The sequence below is a fragment of the Megalopta genalis genome, chromosome 2 (assembly GCF_051020955.1).
Source record: "Megalopta genalis isolate 19385.01 chromosome 2, iyMegGena1_principal, whole genome shotgun sequence".
Classification (NCBI taxonomy): Eukaryota; Metazoa; Arthropoda; class Insecta; order Hymenoptera; family Halictidae; genus Megalopta; species Megalopta genalis.
Window position 1 is genome coordinate 32,618,717 of NC_135014.1, and position 21,244 is coordinate 32,639,960.

Consider the following 21,244-nt stretch of genomic DNA (forward strand, 5'->3'; position numbering starts at 1 on the left):
GAATTAATCGCGACGGGACCGTTGCTCCGAGTGGACTGCGCATTTTATGACGCGATCCCGTGCACGACGATAGGAGCTAAACACGATTCACAAAGGATAGAGAATTTCGTTTCTCTTGATCGTTCCGTGTGCCTTTCTTTTCTCGTCCGCGGAACTTTCTTCTCCCATTTGGTGGAGCTGTTTACGGCGCGATCGTGTGAACAATAATAACGCAGCACGCTTGACAATGGATAGAGACGATTGTTGTGCTTGGCGTGCCTTATTATTTGGAATTTCTTTTGCGAACAGAATTTTTTTTGGCGTTTCTGCTGTAAGTTTTGCGGTGGGATCGCGCGAACAATGATAATACAGCACGTTTAGCAATGGAGAGAAGAGGATATTGCTTGTGTTTCTTGTTATTTGGAACTTCTTTTACGAACGAAATCTTCGCGGCATTTATTTGAGCTGCGAGCTTTGTGCTGCGTTTATGTGGATAATATTAATGATTTTAAAATAATATATATATATCGTGTCTTTTATATAATAAGTGGACCGCGGTATTTGATGCAAAATAAGTATTGTCTGCCCTGTTTAAAAGATGCAGGAGTTGCGTAGACACTGCTATCGTCTCTTAATAATTTAATTAAATATAATTTACTGAAGTATAATTTAATTAGGAATAATTGAGATATCTAATTATATTCTTGCATTGAAAATAATCTTGTATATGAGCCGTTTAGTTTGAAAGTAGCATAAGTCACTTTACCGTAATGAGAAGTGGTGATTTTTTAATGTTTATACGAAATTATTTATACTGAGAAAAATATCAGTATCCTGAAATAACAAATACAAGTGAATCTTCTCGAAAGTTAGCATCCATATTTTGAAACGTGTTAAAACGCAAACCCTTAAATAAATATATCGACTTAAAAACAAAGTGACTTATGCCACTTTCAAAATGAACGGCTCATATATTATTATCTCAATTTAAAGTAACGTTAAACGTGAACCTCCTTGCCACGTAGAAATGACAATTTGTTTTCGCGAAATTTCTCAAAAAAAAAATCCGACGAAGTTCTTAGACCATCATCGAATCGTTTCGAACAAATTCGCTGGCAGTCTATTTCGAATTTACTGTGGTCGTGCGGGACGCGAAGGAATAATTGGACGGGGCGGCGATAATCCGGGAACGAGGGATCGGAAGTTCATTGTCGGGACTCGGGGCGACCTCTGCGAAATAAAAGGGAGGAAAAGTGGACTTTCGTGGAACGCCGCTATCTCATTGACAGAGAGACTGAAGAGGGAAGAAAACAAAGAGCGTTTCCGGAGAGTGGGGGGGGGGGACGAAACGAAGTCCGATTTCTCGCTCATCCGCGCGTGAAATCCTTCGCTGTCCTCGATAAAATTGAAAGGCGTCGCTTCGGATCTCGAAAGAAGCCGGGCCAAAGACGCGATCGTCGAGTAATTACGTCGAGCGCATCCTTGATCCTTGAGAAATTAAAATGATGATCATATTTCCTTGTTCCGCGCGCGGCTAGATCTTCCGTGTCCTTCGATTCACGGGATTAAAATTGGCGAATAAATCGCGACACTGGCTGAATAAGTATCTATTCAAGATAATTATCCAAATGAATTCCTTTTAGTCGAATATTTTATTCGAACGATTCGTTTATTCGTCGCAAATTATTCAAATGACTCGTTTATTCGTCGTAAATTAATCGAGTAATTCATTTATTCGAATGATTATTTATTCGAGTAATTCATTTATTCGAATGATTATTTATTCGAGTAATTCATTTATTCGTCGTAAATTATTCGAATGATTCTTTATTCGAATCATTCTTTATTCGAATAATTCGAGTAGTTTGAGTAATTTGAGTAATTCTTCGTGCAAATAATTCTTCTTATTCGAATAATTCGAAAAATCAATGCGGAATAAATAAACCGACAAACTATGAGAAAACGCTTTATATTCTATCATTTTTTATTCAAATCAATTATCTTCCGCATGAAATCCTGTACGAATAAACTGTTATTCGAATAAAATCTTGGCAGCGTGTTTCGCTGCAATATTCGCAGAAGCAACACGAAGTTCAATCCTTTCGATCGTGGCCTTAAAAACACTTGCTCCTGCGTTTTTCGAATATTAGTTTCTTTCGAACGCGCAGAGCTCGCCACGCGGCGTTAACTTTAACCGAGAGGCTCTTTCGGATTTTTATCCGGCGATCTCGCGTCCCGTCGCTCGCGCGTTTCATTCTCGCTTTTAACAGACGATAACTAGCTGCCGGCCGGGAAGGGCCGGCGCGGTTTTAGTAACTCGCCATCCTTACTGTGACACGATATTTTACTTCCAGGACAATAAAGCGAGTTTATGCCGGCGTTATGCTACTCGGGCGGCAAATACGAAATTTTATGGGCCGAGTAAATTGAATTTTATGCCCCGCTCTTAATTGATCATTCCGAATGATCTCTCCTTTATCGACTCTATCATGGCGTTTTATAAACGGGTTATCTTAATGCTCGGACATGCCCGCGCGTTTCTTTTTAACCGATTAACACAATGGTGTCCTTCAAAAATAATAAAGAATTTTATTTTATGTACACCAATATTATATTTTATCAAAAAGAAATTATTTCTAATTGATATGATTATAAAATATTTATACTATAAAATACTTCTAATAAAATGCTTCTAATAAAATATTTTTAACGTAATAAAAGATTGATTAGCATTCGATAAATTGCCATTTAATCGATCAGTCCCTGTAAAAGACGATTAAAACGAAATCTCCCTTCGAGTTAGAAAATGTCTGTGGACTTTCCATATCCGTCCACGATATGCAAAAACATTCGAAAGCTCGGTGAGCACAAAATTCACGGCTCCGTCTGTGGTGTTTAATTTCCTGCCAGAAACAATTAAAACCGCTAAATTCGATGCTGCATATTTACGTAGAAACTTGGCCACCGGCCGAAACGAGCGTGAAATATGTAAATCACTTTAATTCCAGGGAGTTCCAGCGACGTCGATCGTTTTTATTGGCCAAGATGAAAGTTCTTCCGGCTCGTTGTTGGCCGATCGGTGAGCGTTCATTGTCGGCCAAGGAAGAAGTTGGCACCGCGTGAACGGTACAAAAGTAATCTCTTTACTTTCATCGAGTCACCGCCGTCCGACAGCGAGAGTGGAACATCTCCAAGAGACCGGAGGACTCTTCCTCCGAGGATAATCGCGAGCCACTCTCGTCCGATACAAAGAACGAGGAGCCGTGGTGGCCCTCGAACGACCCAGATTCGCCTGGTCGCCGCCAACGATCGACAGCCGGCTAGAAAAAAGTGGCCCAAAACGGCGGATAGATTAGGATCGAGGATCCCTGATCGACGGGCCGTTTAGGGATGCCAAATAAAGGCCAACGCGGCGCCCCGTATCGACGCGTCCGTCTCCCCCCTTTTCTCCCCGAGCAGCGTTTCCACTCGGTTTCGCAACTTCCGGGTGAAAATTTTCGGCCCCGGAGAAAGTTGATCGATCGTTCCTCGTCGGGAAATTTTTCACGCAAATTATTGTCGATCGCGTCGGAAACCCGAGACCCGTTTCGGCCGAGCGGTAATTTAAAAATCACGAAATCGCAGCATGAATTTAATTTTTTTGGAGATTCCAATCGCTTGAAATTCGCACGAAAAGTTTATTTGTTGCCTTGCACTTTTTCGTAATTAATCAATTCCGAATATATAACGGAGGAATCAAATTTCGTTTCGATAATAATATCGTCGAATTTTTATTATCCAATAATATTGTCATCATCTCGTAGTTATGGCGCAAGGGGTTAATAATCTTGAGCGTATCAACACCTCCTCGAGAAAAAGTATTTCTCAATACCCGCGTAGAAAGTGTTCATCTGCGATGAATAAATAATTGAACGTCCCAAGGTTGTTCGAAGGGTCGACGAGGAGAGGGTGCATTTTGGTGCGCGGAAGATCGCGGAGCGCACTGAAAACGTTCCGTAGTGAATGTAGTACAAAATAATAATGGACAGTTTAAAAGAAAGGGTCAAGTGGTTCACCTCATTAATTGAAGCAAGGCCTGCGAAGCTAATTAAAGTCAATTCCACGTTGCCGGCGGGACCTTCTATTTTTCATCTTTTATTTTTCGCCGCGTCGCGGTGTTACGGCCGAGCCGTATTAAATTTGATTACTGAATGCGAGAACGTCGAAGGAACCTAAAAACAGCGCGTGTTGCCATAATTAATTCACGGCCTTGACACGTGGTCTGGTTACCCGTGGCGAGTCAATGCCGGAATAATTAGAGCCAGGAAGCTACATCGGCGATATAAGTTTCCACGGTGGCATTTGCATATATCGAATCAACATCGATATCGCGAATCGTTTATCTTTGTCCGACCATGCGAAAGATGCATATTGTTTTGTCTGCGGCCGTAATCGCGTATGCTTAAATCGTCGGATGGTGAAACTTTCTTGTTCATATCGTACAAATAATAATTTCACAAGAGCGTAATGCGCTTCGTATCTTGGGCCTCGATTTGTCGTTATTTCCAACAAATTACTTATTAATGAAATTACGCTTAATAACTGCGATTTAACTTAATGAACGTCGCCGCCGCGTAATGTACATCTTCCTTTCTCCTCGTCTTCATTTACTTTTCTTGTACGATCAGTGTCCGCTCCCCCTTTCGTCCCACCAACCCTTGCCTTCTATTTATACACTCGACTTTAGCATCTTCGATTTACGTTCTCTTATTACCGTTCGTCGCATTAATTATCTTGCTTCGTTTGTTCTCGGTAAATACGGCCATTATTACGTACGTTTCGTTTGTTTACAAGAAGACGTGAATCATTAGTCGAAATTATACACCACGAAATTGATGCAATTGCGTACACTGATTTCTAGCCAGCTCTGTTGAAAATCAAATTATAATTTGGATGTTTTTACTTCAAATTCTTTTTAAAGCGAAATCCGTTGATGAACATCCTGTTACGACATTATTAAAATTTTTTATTGTATTGACTAATTGCAGAGAGAGATTTTTATCGTGTCGACTAAATAGATAGCAATATTTTTATTATATTCACTGACTAGACAATAATATTTTTATTGTATTGACTAAGTGGGCAGCAATATTTTTATCATATTGACTAATTGGACAGCAATATTTTTATCATATTGACTAATTGATTAGCAATATTTTTATTGTATTGTCTAATGAGCTGGTAATATTTTTATTGTATTGTCTAATGAGTTAGCAATATTTTTATCATATTGTCTAACTAAATTGTATCATTCTTATCGTATTGACTAATTGGACAGCAATATTTTTATCATATTGACTAATTGGAGAGTAATATTTTCATCATATTAACTAATTGGACAGCAATATTTTCATCATTTCTACTAATTGAGCAGCAATATTTTTATTACATTATCTAATGAATTAGCAACATTTTTATCATATTGTCTAACTAAATTGTATCATTCTTATCGTATTGACTAATTGTACAGCAATATTTTTATCATATTGACTAATTGGAGAGCAATATTTTCATCATATTAACTAATTGGACAGCAATATTTTTATCATTTTGACTAATTGAGCAGCAATATTTTTATCATATTGATTAACTAGATAGTAATATTTTTATCATATTGACTAATTGAACAGCAATATTTTTATCATATTGCCTAATTGGACAGTAATATTTTTATCATATTGACTAACCAGACGATAATTTTTTTATTACATTTACGAACTGATCGACAATATCTTTATATTGCAGAGCATCGAATGGAGCTCAACTATGTCCCAATTTCACGGTGGGTCGAACCGGACCCAGTTGAGGACAGTTAAGACTCGGCTATTGGACCGTAGCCAACAGAAAGCGACTTCATCAGAATTCCAGGCTCCGTCTCGACTCGAGGAGGAGGTTTACTTTTGTTTTCGTTTCACAAACAAGTCCAGTTCGCGCGAGAGATTAATGGTATTCAAATAATATCGATCGAGGGGGGATTTCAGCTCTTCGGACAAACACGGAAATGAAATCGACGCTGCCGGGTCGTAATGGGACGGCGATCTGTTGATTGCCAGTGAAACTCGACGAAAGTGATCGAATGATACTCATTTTGTCGGTCACGGTGAATCTGTTCACTCGGTAATTTCTCTTTTTTTTCCATCCGTTTCCGTCTATTAAAGAGATTCATTGTGTACCCTGATTAGCTCGCTCTATAAATTTCGTTTTCGGAACAACAAGAGTCTCGTTAAGTTGTCGAGTTTCGTGCACGCCGTTCACATTATTTTTATTTCGTGCGCGTGCAGTCGTTAATTATTAACGTAGCATCGGTAACAATCGTCGTTGTTTCAAAACGTACCGATAAAAATAACGTAATTTCTCCCTTAACTTAAGCGATTTTTTATAATAATTCCAACAATTCAATCATGATCTTAAGAACGCTGAAAATTTCGTAATTTAAATGGTTCAGGATTTGTTAATACTAAAAACATGTAGTTTGTAGTGTGACGTGATCATCATGATAATTATGTGAAATTAAACGTGATAATTATTTTAGTAATTCAATCATAATATTAGTAAAATTCTCGACGGTATTCTAACAGTAAAAAGAATATTAACAAATTCTATTGACCCAGCTGTTGATACGGCCTTGATAATAAATAAATAAAAAATAACGTTATTAAATAAACCAATCTTTAATTTATGATCTGGCGAATCTATCGAATAAATTGCGATTGCAAGAAAATCGAATGCTAAACATTTGAGCAATATTTGAACGGTATATTGAATTAAACAAATTATCGTCGCTCTAAATAAGAAACATATTACTTCCTGTTTATGCGGGATCATTGTAGTCAGCTTGATACGATTTTGGCACAAGCGTGGTCAGGCTGTAACGATGATTGATCGTTCGCAAAGCCTTGGTGTCGCTAAAATATTACAGCTCCTCCATTTATCGTCACGTCGCCGATAAAACGGAAATCAACGAAGCGGCTCACGTGTTATTTTGATGGAAGAAACGGCACCGATACAGTACATTTCTCCAACGTGCCTTTTGGATCAATCAGGAAGCAGAACGAACAAATTGGTCGTGATTCATAACACACGTCGCGTCGTGTCGATGACAGACCGGTGGCCATCATCACGGCACCGACAAAATATCTTATGTAATTGGGTAATGTGCGTTCAATGATTCTATTTGCGTCACACGCGGTCAGACTCATCGTCTTTATTGAAAATGCATTGCGTAACTCTCGGTAATTTCAGGTCGCCAGAAGGGTACTCTGTACTTCATGCTTTTCTGCTTCGTACTTCGGTGCTACCCGTGCTATTAATTCCTTTTACAGAGTCCAGTAATATTTTAAAACTGTACAGCAATTAAAAAATCTGCACCATCGAATTTGCAACAACATCCATTATGCAAATTATTTTTTAACAGTCCCCATAACCTCTATAGTCTCGGTCTAAATTGTTTAAATAGTTGAGAGATCAGATAGTTCTGTAAATTGTTCTAATTTTTAATTGATTTACAGCACGTACAAAATAACACGTATATTAATAAGAATTATTTTATATTTATATTATATTATTATTTATTTATTTTTATTATATTATTATTTATTATATATTATTATATTATATTATTTTTTATTTTTAAGAAATTTTTTAGTTTCAACTAAGATTAAGATCCAAATTTTCATTTCATTTTAAAATGCAGGCTTTCTTATTATTTACTTAAATTCCAAAATCGTTTTCAATGAAAACTAACTGTTCGGTCGACGAAAGAAATTTGTCGAATACAAGCAAATATGAATGTTCACAAAATTATCTTGTTGTCACCACAAGAAATATTTTAGTCGTTGAAAAACATTTCTGAAACACGAGAGAACAAGGGTGTATTAATAACATGTAACAATATCTTTGTTTTATTGTTGCCACAAGGAATGCTTTAGCATTTTTTGAAATTGAAGAAAATGTTTATATTAATAAAATATGTAATAACAGCTTCAATCTAATCGTTACCACAGGAGATATTTTCGTCGATGGAGGAAACGCTGGATTTCGATTTTCATGAAGAATCGAAACTGGGCTGGGGCTTTGCAAATAGATTCGCAGTGCAGCGCACCAGATTCGGCCGAGCTTGCAGTGACAACGGACAGTTACTGTCAGACCTGTCCGACAAATTCGATAGACGGAGCAGTAGTACGCGACGCTGCTGGCCCACGTGGTGTGTCGGCACACGCTTTCACAACATGGCGACAAAAGGCGGTCGTTGACCGTTCCCGGGCTCGTTTGCAGGTTGTGTAACACAGTCAAAACAATATGTAGGTCGCGTCTAGTTGTCCCGGTTTGTCGCTCCGGCTCGCAAGACGCGGTTACGTCAACGTCTGTCGCCGGCTAATGCCCCAAAAACTGTTAACGGTACGCCGCCGGCAGAAAAACTGTAATTTCATTAGGCCACCGGTGTCGGCTCGTTTCGCCGAATCGTTTCGCAAGCAATTAGTGTGATCGAACCACCGTTTGTAATCCAATTTGTTACTTCTGTCGCTTTGTTACTTCTGACAGCAAGAAATTAATGCTGTCATCGGAAATGTAGCAGCATTTCAAAAGTGTATATCTGAGCATCGCGTGAATTTATAATTTTGCGATTACAGATATTTTCGCTGTTTTGCAAGAATTCATAATTTTTGCGATTACGGATATTTCCATTGTTTTGCAAGAATTTATAATCTTGCGATTACGGATATTTCCATTATTTTCGAAGAATTTATAATTTTGCGATTACAGACATTTCAACTGTTTTGCAAGAATTTCTAATTTCGCGGCTACATACTTTTCATTATTTTAAATTTGATTTCTGTGACATTTTTCTTTAAATGTGAAATCAGATATTTTCTGAATTGTTTGTAATTGTTTTATCGACAGCGAATTAATAAGACCAATGACGGACAGATAATATCACGCCACCATGAATAATGAATATTGAGAGTATGTAGAAACAGTAAACATTCAACAGACGAAGAGCGTTTTTCGTAGTTTATCAATGTTTGTGTTCGTTCTTCTGCTAATGAATTTTATTGCGAATTATTGCGGATATTGTGAATATTGTGAATTATTCTGAATTATTCTGAATTATTCTGAATTATATCTGAATTATATCTGAATTATATCTGAATTATATCTGAATTATATCTGAATTATATCTGAATTATATCTGAATTATTTTGAATTATTCTAAATTATTCTGAATTATTCTGAATTATTCTGAATTATTCTGAATTATTCTGAATTATTCTAAGTTATTCCAAATTATTCTGAATTATATCTGAATTATATCTGAATTATTCTGAACTATTCTGAATTATTCTAAGTAATTCCAAATTATTCCGAATTAGTCTGAATTATTCTGAATTATTGTGTATATAAATTATGCTTGCAAAGTTCATGACAACTGTGTTGAAGCAATGGCTCCGTAGATATCAAGCTAGAAAAGCCTTTTGAAAATTGAATACCTTATTTATAACAGAACCCACGTCAATCAAGTAAATTAAAATTAATAAAGTATTCGAGATTAGGTGACCTAATTACTTCGTACAGCGGTTATCGTGTTTGATACCATTGGTGGGCAACCGAACATAATCAAATTCGCTGGTGTATCATTTCACACTATTTTTAGCGGCACCATACGATTTTTATCATAAGAAGTATTTCGCTCGACTCGTAGGCCGATATTTTAGGCACAGTGATATAAAGTTCGTGACATATGATTCCAGTTAATCTTCCAACTGCCTACAACACGTGCCATCGAAAAAAAGTGCCAATTATACTCATTTTCTAATTCATTTGCCGAGCAAAAATTTGTTTTTGAAATGTAACTGAATTTCACGCGCTGTGTTCGCAATTTTCGAGAACTATGTTAGTGGGAATTCGTGGAATTGTATAAAAATATACTCGACTGGATCAACAATAATCTTCGTAAATGTAGAACGGAATTTTTGTCTTCAATTAGTATGCATGTATGTATTCGCAGTCCGACGAGTTTTGAAGAGCGAAACGTGTAAAAGTTCCAGTTGCCGGCTACTGGTCAGATAAGTGTTATATTTTCGTCTTGAGGCACTAGAACATACGTAAGCACATTAGGAGCGACACACTACTGTTGATAATAAACGGATGACCTTGCCGTGCGTAGAATTGATAAGAATTGTAATTCACGTATCGTGGCCTTGTTGCGCATATTTATGGCTCGCGGGACCTTGACGTGATTAACCGGCAACAATTATTTCTTGAAATTGCCGCGTAATTCATTCTCGATTGATCAACGTGTGGTCGATTTCATCAGTTTTATCGATTCCCTCGATTTTACAGTCGGCCACAGGCTTCGATTTCTGTAACTAAAGCAACCGTCGCGGAAATCGTTCGATAAAGAGACATAAGTCGAAAGCCGCGATACTTAATTATTTTATCTTTTGCTTTAAAATGTATTAAAAATTAAAAGTAAGCTAAATATATATACATATATATATAATATTATTATATATAATATATAATATTTAATATATATATATATAATATTATTATATATAATATATAATATTTAATATATATATATATATATATATATATATATATATATATATATATATATATAGTAACGATACAAAGTGCGATTATATTTTTTCCAACCAAATGTTTCTCCTTTTAAAGCGCATATTTACTCACACGGCTGAATAATTATTCGCTTGTAACAATTACAAGGAATATCAACGGCAGCTAATGTATTTAAACATTCTCGTGCCGATAATGCAACAATTCGAGTGACCTTCGCATGTCCTTAAAGGTTTCATATAAACACGTGATGTTATGGTATTGTATTATACATGCTGTGCCACCAGATAACTAACCAGTTTACTAAAGCATTTACTATTCTGTACTAATTGACTTGCAACACCTTCGACTTTCTATTTCACGAGAAGTTCGTTTTCTGAATTGCTTACTTCGATCTTCGATAAATGTTTCTCTTCCTCCAACCCTTAAAAAATGTCTTCCTTCTTTCAATCTTCTAAAAATGTACTTTCTCTTTCATTCTTTTAAAGATGTATTTCTTCTTTCAATCTTTTAGAAATGTCTTTCCTTTCTTATTATTTAAAAAATGTATTCCTTCTTTCAATCTTTTAAAAATATATTTTTTCTTTCAATCTTTTAAAAATGTATTTCTTCTCTCAATCTTCTACAAATGTCTTTCTTCTTTTATTCTTTTAAAAGTGTCTCTGTTCTTTTATTCTTTTGAAAATGTCTTGTCATGTACAATTAAAAAAACATGTCTTGTCATGTACAAGAAAAAAAAAATGTCTTGTCGTGTGATAATTTAAAAAAAAAAGTGTCTCTTCCCGTATAATTTTTAAGAAATCTCTTCCATCGTACATTCTTTCAAAAATATCCTTCCTCCCGCAATTTAAAAAAAATGTCTTTCTTCCTTCAATTTTAAAAGAACGCAATCCTTCCTTCGTCCTTTCGCAAATGCCTTTCTTCTTCAATTTTTAAGAATTTTCTCTGCTCTATCAATCTCTGAAAAAACATCTCCCGTCCTTCATTCTTCCACGAACCTCTTTTCTCGTACATTTCCAAAACAATGTTTTTCCTCCTTCAATTTTAAAAGAACGCGTCTCACCTCCTCTCCTTCTTCCACGAGACGCTATAATTTTATGAAATTTTCGAGGCTTTCGGCGCGCTCGTGAAAGTGTTAATTTAGACGAAACTTTCATCCTCGTTCTACGAGAAGCCGCGCATCGCCGGAAGAATGACGAAAAGTTGCCGTTGCGCCGTGGTTACGAGGTGCACGAGTCGTGGGTCAGGTGAAATTCAGGCTATCCCCCCGATGGCTTTTCACGGCGCGCTCCGAATCCGCTCTCGGCTGGGATCCAGGAAGATGAAACGAGCGTCTAGAGATGCTAGAGTTTCACAGGCTACTCTCTCTCCGCCGTTTGCGGGGTCAGCGGGTCACCCACGCCTCAATTACTCGAGTTCTATCGAAGGGGGCCCCCGTGGCGGTTGCGACACCTCCTCTTCACAGCCGGCCCGCTTTCAGAAAACTCCGCAGATGCCACTGGGTCAGAGCGAGTCGTCTTCGTCTACGTCGTCGGCGTCGGGTGCTCGTGCACTTTCTTCGAGACTCTTACTTTTCTTCGGCCGGCTCTCGACTCGGCTCGACTCGGCTCGTGGATCAACGACACCGCCGATCCAGGAAGATGAGGCGGCACCGGCTGACTTTCTCCGCTCGAATGGCTTGTAACGAGTCTGCTTTATTGTAACGAGCCTCTTTGTCCGCGGAGAAATCAAACCCTTGTTTACACTCGACGTTTAGCAATGGCGGAACACTGATCGCCGCCATTTGTATCGGCACAGGAGAAATTAGATCTGCTCGTCGTCGCCGCGGACGATCGCGCCTCTCGATGCTTCCGCGAGATATTCGGTCCTCCGGCTTCGTTCTTCCGTCGTTATAAATATTTATTGCACTCTCTTTTATTTCAGTTTAACGTAATTTAATTTATTTTATTTTGTTTTATTTTATTTCATTTTAATATAATTAATTTGTATTAACTCTCTTCTTTTTCTATCTGTTGACTACAGTAATGTCTCCCTAATTGACGCCGAAATTGTGTTGCAAAATGGACAATTTGGGAAGAGGAGATACGATTATTCGAGCCTTGCAGCTCGTTTTTATAGTAGTTGACAATCGGTAACTATAAAAACTAACCGCCAAGGCTTGAATAATCGTATCTCCTCTTCCCAAATTGTCCATTTTCTGAATGAAAATGAACGTCAATTAGAGAGACATTACTGTATTACTATTCGTCTGCTTCTATAATTATTCACCATTCCAGTCGATTACGTTCTATTTCAGTCTATTTCACGTTATCTATTTTAACCTATATTTTATCTTATTGTACACTATTATATTTGAATGATTAAATATTTATTTAATCAACTTTAATTAGAAACGCTAAATATCTCAAAATGTCTGCAGTTGCTTGCACAATCGTACTTATCGTTGCGAGTCGACGGATTTTATGCATTTATGACTCAAACGAGACTGTAGAATTTAAAACAGTAGAAACGATAAATAGATTAAAGAATAAGTAATTATCGCAATTCGTAGAGAACATTTTCATTTCGCATGCAAGTCTTGAATAGCCTTTAGCGAATTTATTATCATCAACGAATTAGATACTTATTGGTGAATTTCTCTGAGACGGATTAACAAAGTGAATGAAAAGAATGAATAAAATCATGATAATTAATCATGTTTTCCCGCGGTTTTGAATAAATGGCGCGATGTTTGACAATTTAGACAAAGGGAGGATAAAATTGAGAGATTTTGTGATCGTGTGATAAAATGGTAATTAGCGAGGGACTGCATTTATCATTTTAATAAATCGTTTCGGGATTAGTGGTTCGAACGGACTTCGTTACAATTTTTGTCTTTTTTCTAGTTTCTAATCTACGTATCGCTGTGATTTCGATCGATCTTAATTTAGAACAATCGATGGTCGTTCTTATTTTCCCACGAGAAGTTCCCAAGTATATATACATATATACATATATATATAATTCCATTTTAAAATAGCTGATTCACGACCGATTATGAAACAGGGTGGGGCGATCACGTGTGTATCATGTTTCACCGGTGGGTATGGATTTTGTAAATCGTTGGTCTAGAGATCGGCGGTCAGAAAAATGCGTGCACTATGGAAAGGGACGTGTTTCTGGGAAAGGGACCAACCTAATTAGCCACGCGCCCGTAATGGAAAGTAGATCGTGCGGTGGAACTTTCGGTTTTGCTGGAGTTGTCTTTCACTCGGTTGCCTCCGTTCGGGCATTGTTAACTACGCGCGTTCCCCTTTAACGACTCTGTCACGAATATCAATATAGAAAGAGTCCCAGCGACGAAAGCTGTTACCTAATATAACAATTAGACCGCGGATGTTCGCGCAACTCCGCATACATGAATCTCCAGATTCTCAAATTAAGTGCGGCATTGTATCAATAGCTTTAACACGCTGGGAGCAACGTAACTTCTTGTTAACTCTTATAGAATATCTTAATCATTTTATTCAACACTTGTACGTTCATCAAAAATAATTGCGCAAAATATTCTTCCATTATTTTCATCCATTCTCGTTTTATACATGAATTTGACTAATCGTCACTTTTTCGTGATCACGAAGTGCAAACTTTGACTGACGACAACTGCGCGAAAAATCATCACAGAACGATGATTTTTTTCTTAAATTAAAGCTTGGAACCTCTACTTTAAGATAGTGTTTCTGGATTTTAATCTCGATACACGCTGTCCACCGTAATCCTTCAAATGTGAGATCTGTTTGTCGTATTGAAAATTGCCAAGTTTGACGAAATGCACGGACTTTGTAAAATTTTTCATGGGGATGCCGTTTACGGTGAAATGAAGTTCGATCCTTCCCCTTTAATTGAAAAGAAAAGAAACGCGGCTGCGATTTTTTTTCGCAAAGTTACGGCACTCTAAAGTAACCCTATAATTGCCTTTGAGCGGTATAGATCAAAACACGGAAAAATAAACAATTTCAAAGGTGCGTAACATTTTCTAAAGAACGGAATCGTGAGAAGTATTATGAATAATAATTTCCAACCATTGTTACGAATCATCCCGCAGAGTTCTGCATTATTTATTATTATCGCTCCTCTGAAATATTATGGATAATTGATACCATTTATCGGTCGTCTTCATGGGAGAAAGTTATTGTACGCTCCTCCGATCCGATGCCTCTTTTACCGGCTCGTCAGAATCGCATGTTCCGAGTGACAGCCGATATCGGTGACTCGTCGATTCCCGCGACACGGCGCGACGTTTAAAGTCTGATGTGTGCAGTATCGTGTCTAATTTTACACGGAATTTTACGATCACGTTCCTTCGTCGAATTTATACTCAAGGTGAAATTCCCCGCGTTTGTACGGCGACACCCTAACGCTTATGTCAATAACCGGTATCAACATGCGCTTGACAGACACTTTCCTGTTCGAAAATCAATTCAGAATCGTTATAGCCGAAGCAAAATGATCTCTATGCTGAATTAAAGTCGTCTGCTTTCGTTGAAACAAATTCCAGCAAAACAGCAGTTTATTCCTTTTCTCGAAAACAATGTGACCGTATTTTTGTAAATTCTTCTAACGTCTTCGCTGTTCTGCATTTCGCCTAAATGCATAAAACCGGTAGTCCAGTCATCATGCAGACAAATAAGATTTTAATTATTGACGTAAGGTGAAATAACGATAGTAGATTGCTCGGTTCTTATCTGTCGTTATTTATTTATTTAATCTTTTATACTCGTCCCAAAGGTGATATAACGAGATTAATAATTATCTAACTTCCATTTTAGGTTCGACTCGAGGTACTGTAATTTCTCCCGGAAATGCCAAATTTCGGGTTGCTGTGAATTTCCCTGTGCTACGCCTATGTAATTTATTGCTACGTCGATGCTAAGATTCGACGAATTCCCGGAATGTGTCATGTGGCCTCCGAATTGCCTTCGAATCGTGGCATATGGCCTCCGAATTGCCTTCGAATAGTGGCACGTGGCCTCCGAATTGCCTTCGAATCGTGTAATGTCGCCTCCTAATTGCCTTTGAATCGTGTCATGTGGCCTCCGAATTGCCTTCGAATAGTGGCACGTGGCCTCCGAATTGCCTTCGAATCGTGTAATGTCGCCTCCTAATTGCCTTCGAATCGTGTCATGTGACCTCGAAATTGCCTTCGAATAGTGGCACGTGGCCTCCGAATTGCTTCCAAATCGTGGGAAAAAAAGTAGAAATAAAAAAGTTAAGTCATCGCATTTATTCTAGCATTACTATATATTCATATTAAAATACACCGACATGCTGATCGCCGGTTTTTTCGCCGACTGTCCCGAGTTTCTCTGAAAACGAGCAGCGAGGCCCGAAGAATCGCGACTTAGCATTCTGGGATCTGCCGGTTTCAATTCCGATCTCCGAGCATTTCTGGGAGAAATCACTGTACCTCTTGTTACCTCATCGAACGCCGTGGAAAATATTGATTGTCAACGCAAGAGTTTTTAATGACGGTGAACGGATCGATCCGGCTATTCTTCGGCAGAGTCTGCGCTCGGAATTAGATACGGTTACCGAACGTAGCGCGTCGAGCTAATTTAGCTCGTGCAACACGAAGAATTGTGGGGGTTTAGATGGCAGAAGCCCGCGGGCGGCGGTATTAACAATTAAAATGACACGGGTACGGTTATGTTCGCCACGGCAGATTTCTCGATCGCCATTAATCAACGTTCAGGCCCCCGATCTCTGAGTCACTCTCGGCTCTCCTGGCACGACGTTAATGAGTCTACGGAGCGTTAACGGGCATTGTACTTTTCCCATTTAAGGGGTGACACACTTTCCGTAGCCACGATCGCGAGAAAACGTGCAATTCCACCACGGTTCATTTCATTTCCTGGTTGGAGCAACGATCCGGCCGGTCGTTAGCCGCGCGGCGCGGCGTGTTGCATCTATTGCATACTGCATCGTCCGATTGTCTGGCGAGCGCGCACAAACGTCGGCCGATCATATCGCAACCGATTTTTACCGTCTCTCTTCTCTTCCCTTGTATTGTTGTCGAAAATCTTCTACGATGTTCAATCACGTCGTAGTTGTCGAAGTTTATCGTTTTAATGCAGCTTTTAATGTCGTAGATCAATTACATCGGTAATTTTATATTAATTCATTTATGGTTGTCTTGTAATTAATAATTTAAATCAATTCACGGCTATCCCATAGTTCATAATGTAAATAAATTTATAGTTATTGTATTGTTCATAATGTAAGTCAATTCATAGCTATCCTATAATTCACAATGTAATTCAATTTATGGTTAGCCTATAGCTCACAATGTAAATCAATTTATAGTTATGTTATAGTTCGTAGTGTAAGTTAATTTATAGTTATTCTATAGTTCATACTGTAAATTAATTTATAGCTATCCCATAATTCACAATGTAAATCAATTTATAATTATTCTAATCACGATATCACAATGTAAATTAATTTATAGTTGTTCTATAGTTCATATTGTAAATCAATTTATATAGCTATCCTATAATTCGCAATGTAAATCAATTTATGGTTATACTATAGCTCACGATGTAAATCAATTTATAGTTATAATATAGACTGCGGATTGAATCAATTTATGGTTATTCTATAGCTCACAATGTAAATCAATTTATAGTTATGCTATAGTTCATAATGTAAGTTAATTTATAGTTACCCTATAGTTCATATTGTAAATCAATTTATAGCTATCCTATAATTCACAATGTAAATCAATTTATAATTATCCTAATCACAATATCACAATGTAAATCAATTTATAGTTATAATGTAGATTGCGGATTTTATGCATTTATGACAAAAATAAATAAATTTAAAAATAGATGCAAGAAAATGAAATCGTTTGAAAGCGTTTCAAAGTCCAATTGCACTATGTTCAGCTATTGAAATTTATTAAAACATGAAATAAATGTCAACCTCGTTCCTGTATCTTGCAACTAGTGCACACATTTTTCATTTCCCATAAAATTCCGCAGTCTACTAATATGTGAAAATACAGAATATGTCGGGGCCGTGTTGCAACTTCCGTTGAGGGTGGTCCGTGAAAGCTGTTTCAACCTGATTTCTCAGAAACAATTAGGGATGGCGACCAAACGTCCTTTTATTTCGTACATCCCGCATAGGTGGGATCGACAGAAGCTCGCCTTGAGAATCAAAAGATGATACACCCTAGCAACTTTCACCGGAGCTCTTCTAATACGTATTATTCTTGCAATTAGCATTTTACGAGCGCTACAAATTAAATACTTGAAACCTTTTAACACCACAAGTTTTCCTGGAATTTTGAAAGGTATGCAATCTCGCAGACGTTTAACCAAAATAATCTATCTTTCTCGAGAATTAAATCTTTTTTATTTCACTGTAAAATGTGTGCAATTTTTCTTTTTATCAGAGAAACGTATCAATTTCGTTTTCAACATACCTCGACGTTCTGAACTTAAGAAATCACGGTCCCGTTTAATTATCGCCTCCATAAAGCGATCTTAAAATAAATCTGAAGAAATTCCGCTTCTGTTTACAATATATTTCACCGGAGATTTGTAAAATTTGTCATCTCGCGCGAATACAACTCCGAATGTAATTTGTAATCTCTTGTTATGCAAAGAATTCCGAATAATTTGCAATTCCGTGCAAAGAATTCCGAAGAATAGCCCCCCCGCTGTCGGCCATTCGTAGACAACAGCGTCGCGAATCCAATTCCGTCATAACCATAATTTCCCGCGCCACGGTCTGGTTGTTTCGCGCGAACAAAAAAGATTTCGATGACTCGCTGGTCCCGCTTCCACGGGAAGAGAAGGAATTCGTACATAAATAGAACTGACCTGCGCTATCGGGTTCGATACGTGTTCCTTTGTCCGACACTTTCTGGGAACAACGGCGTTGTTCTTTGTGAAATATTGATCGATCCTTCCTTTTAGCGAAACCTGAATCACAATACGGGAAAATCACGTTACGTTGCTGGACGTCGGCATGCATGATCCTCTCGCGCTCTTCAAAGCGAAATCCTCGAATCGCTTCGAATTCACAAAAAAAAAGAAGAAAACGAAGACCGCGTTCGTTAGAATATCGATTCAGCTAAAAAAAAAAAAACCAGACGGGTGCAACTTAGAGCAGCGGACGCGTTAGAAGAATCCAAAGAAAGGAATCAACGCAGTCGCGCTCGTTGCAATCGATTCGAACAAACAGAGTAAAATATCAAATGAAACGTGTCTCGAATATCGATATCGTCTTATTAAAATCACTGATCGAAGGAAAATAACGTAGTTTCACTTCTTGCAACTGACGCGAACGAGCATAGTCGAACATCGAATGAAACGCATCTCAGACATCGATACATTGCTTCCAGCTTGTTAAAACAATTAGAAGAAAGCAAGCAAACGCGGCTCCTCAGCTTCTTGCAATAGCTGCGAACGAACGCAGCGAAACATCGCAAACATAAAACGTGTCCCAGATCAACGGATCCATTAATTTCAGTTTGTTAATTATATCATTCGAAGAAAGAAAGCAAACACGAACCATCGCGATCGATGCGAACAAATAGCAAAGTAAATAAAATCGGAACGCGCTTGCTCGATAAATTCGCCGCAATTAATTGGCGGATGGAAAATAAAATGTGGTCGAACGGCGATATTTATTTTTCCATTGAGAGCCGCGATCGATCGATCGATCGAGCGTGGTGCACCGAGTAAAAGTTGTCGGCAGACCGAAAAGGCTGGGTTGTCGTCGACGGGTTCGTTAGTCCGCGCGCTATGAAACGGCCGGTACTAAACAAAATAGGTGATTAAACCGGCGTGTTCCGTTCGCACGCGTGCCCGGCTAGAACGCGAATTACACGGCGCGTTGCGTTCTAACCGTATATGCAAGCGGAATGGAGATAGAAGCAGCAAGAGTGCACTTTCTCCCCGGTAAAAGTAAAAGTTTCGCCGGCCGCGGCGACAACGCGATGCAGCAACGCGTCTAGCCCGCGAGAGAACCGTGGCTTTCTATTATTGCGAGAACATCAACCTCTCTGGCACGGGTTTTCATCGCCAGTCGTGATCACGACGAGTCGTGGCTCTCAATTATGCGAAAATCGCGGCCGTTTTGCAGCCGGCCGTCGCGCGCCGCTTCGCCTCGCCTCGCGTCGCGCCATTACGCCGCGCCGCTGCCAATTTCCGAGACGCTACGAAAACCTATCCTCCCGCCTTGCAACCTGACAATCTTGCGTTGTGGCAATTCCGTGGTGGTTTACAGCGAAAGCGTAACACGAAGATCCTCGTGTGACTTATCCTACGTGGTAACGCGACGACGGTGGTCCGACTCCTGAACAGCAGTCAGCTGCTAAGTCGAATCGCAAGGTGCACAGCTGCTGCGCCGGATCGGCGGAATTCCGATCAGAAGCGTACAGATTCGAAGAAAAATCGCAGCGACGGATAGCGGGTTTCTGCAACATCGTGATGGACGGAGAAAGCAAACTGAATTTCGTTGACTGCATTAAGCGTGCTTCGGCTGTCGCGCTTCCTCGCAATTTCTGTTCTAGCAGTGGCTAAAGACTTTATTTATAATTTTTGTTTTATGATTTTGATCAGGGAGAGCTTCTACGGGATGAAATGTTACTTTTAAGAAATCTTTTGGAAACTGCTTTGATAGAATAGAATATTCTATTTTAGAATCTGCATAATGAGCGTTTTATGGAAACAAGATCACTTGCTAATCGAGTAGAAAGCTTAGGCATTTTTATGGAAGACTTTAATTGTACTACTGATTTATATTTTTGTCTGCGGAATTTTTATAGCCAGAAATGCTTTAATGGCTTTAACAACTTTTTTAGAAACTGCCTTGATGAAACAGATGTTTTAGAATCTGTATAATCAACGTTTCATGGAAACAGGTCAATTGCTGATCGAATAAAAACTTTATGGAACCTTTTAGCTTTTTTAGAAGAAGAGATAGGTGTGGAATTACAGCAGGTCGAGCATATTTTTTAAGACCAGAGAGGAACGCAGATACATATTTTCAAATATGTAACTAAAAAAATATGTTCTGGCGTATTATTTGTTTATAACTTGTTTAATAGCGTAGTCTAAATTACTTTGTTTCAAGTAGAAATTATATATTTTGTTTACTATGGAAATTGTATATTTTTTATAATTATATGTGATTATATACTTATATTATGTATGTTTGCTACAGAAATTGATAGAAATGATTGCTGTTATAAAGTAGACATATATTTACCGTACGTAATATGATATTTCGTTATAATTAATTATCGCGTCTGTTTCTTTAAAAGTGGATTAGGCCTCGGCGATTTTACCGATAACGGAGAGGTTTGACTTCATCGTTTCCGTAGTGTAGTGGTTATCACGTGTGCTTCACACGCACAAGGTCCCCGGTTCGATCCCGGGCGGAAACATTTCTTTTTTTCTTTCATTAATAATTGCAAATTTTTCCAAACACAATGGTCGCCATGAAACAGTTCGAAATAAACGAGAAAATATTTTTACTGCTATTGTAAATCTCATTACTTGTGATCACAGTATCGCAAACTGGAACCATGTGCAAAATAAAAACTCTAATTTTAGAAATGCCTTTAAAAATAAGTAAATGCATTGTTCAT

General features: G+C 38.2%; 1 non-coding gene across 1 annotated transcript; it reads left to right on the forward strand.

Moving 5' to 3' along the window:
- Positions 1 to 20,967: 20,967 nt before the first annotated feature.
- Positions 20,968 to 21,040, forward strand: TRNAV-CAC (transfer RNA valine (anticodon CAC)). Its single transcript has one exon. It is a non-coding gene; the product is annotated as a tRNA-Val (tRNA).
- The last annotated feature ends 204 nt before the right edge of the window (positions 21,041 to 21,244 follow it).